At 34.6% G+C, this 3,262-nt stretch overlaps 1 non-coding gene across 1 annotated transcript; it reads left to right on the top strand.

Annotated features, from left to right (window-relative positions):
• The first annotated feature begins 472 nt into the window (after nucleotides 1-472).
• Nucleotides 473-579, top strand: LOC131180495 (small nucleolar RNA R71). The gene has a single exon (XR_009149262.1). It is a non-coding gene; the product is annotated as a small nucleolar RNA R71 (small nucleolar RNA).
• The last annotated feature ends 2,683 nt before the right edge of the window (nucleotides 580-3,262 follow it).

Raw genomic sequence — 3,262 nt, 5'->3', positions numbered from 1 at the left:
AAAGTTGGGATGATTCCTCCAAGTTGGATTATAAGTTTGAGAATAAGAATTCCCCATTTGCTTGTTTCCATAATTACTAACATATGCAGCTTGTTCTCCATAATCTACTCCACAGCTGGTAGTTCCTTCTGCATAAGCCACTTGTTGTGAACTTCCAGATGATGATGATGAACTAACCAACATACTCAAATCTTCCATCTTCTTAGCCAAAACATTTGTAAGTGCATCAAACTTTGCATTAATCATATTAAATGGATCAAGATCATACATCCCAGCAGCTTGCCTTTTTTGAGTTGGAGCTGGTCCTCTTGGACTACTCCAAAGATGAGTATTCTTTGCAATTTTCTCCAATAGCTCATAAGCTTCATCTTCATGCTTCATAATAAATTCTCCTCCTGTTTGAGCATCAATAATTCCTCTGATTGCAGGAGTGACATTTGTGTAAAAATTCTGGTTTATCATCCATTTCGGAATGGCATGATGTGGGAATAGTCTCTCTAATTCCTTCCATCTCATCCATGATTCATAAACAGATTCATCCTCTCTTGGTCTGAAAGCTGTCATTTGATTCCTCAGTTCTTGAGTTTTTCCAGGTGGAAAATATTGTGCAAGAAATGCATCAGTGAGTTGCTCCCAATTTGTAATGGAGTTGTGAGGTAAAGAATCGAGCCAATCCAATGCTCTATCTTTCAAAGAGAATGGGAATAGCTTCAATCTTGCTGCATCATCAGACACTCCAGGTTGTTTTTGCATGTCACAAATCATAGCAAACTTCTTCAGGTGTGTGTGTGGATTTTCAGAAGGATGTCCTCCAAATTGAGAATTTTGAATCATTTGAAGAACTCCAAAATCCATCTTGTAGCTATTTGCTTCAATTCTTGGTCTTGCTATACTTTCTCTCAAGTCATCAAAACGAGGAAAAGCATGATCCATCATACTTCCCCTAGGCACATTAGCATTAACAACTTCTTCACCTTGGGCTGCATTTTCATTGTTTTGATCATTTCCAGCATTAACACCAATTCTCATTCTTTCATCAGCCATGACTTTTTCTAATTCAGTTTCTCTCAAGGCTTCTTTTCTTTTTCTGGTTTCTTTCTTGTTGGCCTTACAAAATTTCTCAATTTCAGGATTGAACAATAAGGATGTGTCACTTGTGCTTCTAGCTCTTCTCATAAAAGATTAAAAGTACCTGAAAAAGAACAAACAAACACAAAATGAAAAGATAACAAAAATAAAACTAAAAACAACTAAAATAATCAAGAATTCAATCTTAAACAAACAACTCCCCGGCAACGGCGCCAAAAACTTGATGTGGCCCAACCGCAAGTGCACGGGTCGTACAAGTAATACAGTAAAGATATCGTTCCCACGAGGAGTTGAGTTAATGATTGAATTTTTGATATAAAAGTTGACTAAATCGAAGTATTTTTGAAATTAAAGTAATGAATTGATGGGTATTGAGAATGTGAAATCTATATGTGCAAAATTAATATTCTATTCATCAATGTATTAATTAAACTAAAATTTCATCAAATTGAAATAAGCAAGTTCAAATATGGCAAGATTCTAAAATGGCAAGCAATTAAATTCAATTGAAAATTAGCAATGATAAAAAGGCGATTCCGGAGTTCGGGATTTCATATTCGAGCTATTTTGGGATTTTTAATTGGTTATCCAATCTTGTGAAACTAATGGGTTTTAAGGAGATTAATTCTTAAATCCTTTGAATTCCCTTTCGAGTGAGACAAAGAGTGCCTTAATCAATCTAATCCTACTTTCATGGACTTAGAATTAATTAAGACCCATTAAGTTCTTTAATTAATCTGTGAATCCTCTTAATCCTTAGCCTATTTCTAGGTCTAAGTTAATTAAGTCCAATTTCTTGATTATCTATCACAAGGCCTTCTCCTTTCGGTGCTTCAACCATGGATTAAGAACATTACTTAATGGGATCCTACACTAAGCATGTCATTAAGCACACAAGAAATGAATAAAACTCATTAAGACCACAAAATATGGATTACCCAATCAAAATCCATAAAATATCTCAAATATTACAACCCTTACTCCAGAATCAAAGGTAAACTACTCACTATCCATAATGCTTACAAGATATTATGAGTTTATAAGGAAATAAAGCTTTAATCTAAGCTAAGAAATAAGAAATTAAACACTAGAAATGTAGAAAAATGTAAGGAAAGAAAGAAATCTGCAAATCTTGGTTGAAAATGGTGTGGAAGGTGAAAGTGACTTCTCAAATTCTGCCTCTCTTCTCCTTTCCTTTTCTGCTCCTTGTCTCCCCTCTAAAATAGGAAAATGGGACTATTTATAGCAATTTCTGACATGGAGCCCTAAAATGGTATGTTCTAGGAGGAATTTTCTGAGAGAATCTTCTGCCAGCTCATTAATGAAACCTTTATGGGACTGCATAAGTGGACTGCATAAGTTATGCAGTCCCTTATGCAGTTTTCGGCTGGTTCTAGTTCACTTATGCGAAACTGCATGACTTGGTGCATAGGTTATGCACAATTCCGTGAGAGTGCATAAGGGAGGCGTGAATGTGCATAAGCTATGCAGTCTCCTTATGCACATTTCGGTGTATTGTAATGATGATTTTTCTCCTTATGCAGATCTGCATAGCTTATGCGGCAAGTTATGCACAATTTGGTCAATGCATATTTCAGCTTGAAAACTTGTTTTGATATCTTTGGTCGTAGAAGTCACTCCTCAATGGCAAAATTTCTCTTCAGTCCTTCAAAAACACCATTTTTCCTACAAAACAAAGTAAAAATTACAAATTAATCCAAAATTGACAATTATGAAAAACTAACTAAATAACTAATGAAATTAGCTAAAAGTGACTAATAATCAAATAAAATGGCTATGAAATTAAACCTAAATAATTATGCAAAATGTATGCATCAAATACCCCCAAACTCAAGCTTTTGCTTGTCCTCAAGCAAACTTTAAAATGTAATGCAAAATTTTTAGGGGTGCCTTATCCAAAGAGCTATGAAAATTACCTATTAAAGTAACTAAACACACCTTTAGCCATACCAACAATCCATATATCCATCCTTCAAAATGCAAAGAATCTAATGCTTATCCAAGCTTTCACCGCTTAGCCATCAAGTCAATTATCATTCAAAATCCCCAAACCAACCAATCAAAAGAGAGAGAGTCATTCTCAAAAGGAATTCTAGAACAATCAATAGTCAAAGTGTCTCTATACAGAATGATGGAATTAAATGAATGAATG

Source organism: Hevea brasiliensis, chromosome 5, assembly GCF_030052815.1.
Source record: "Hevea brasiliensis isolate MT/VB/25A 57/8 chromosome 5, ASM3005281v1, whole genome shotgun sequence".
NCBI lineage: Eukaryota > Viridiplantae > Streptophyta > Magnoliopsida > Malpighiales > Euphorbiaceae > Hevea > Hevea brasiliensis.
Note: the sequence above shows the minus strand (reverse complement) of the source record. Positions and strands in the feature narration are given on the sequence as shown.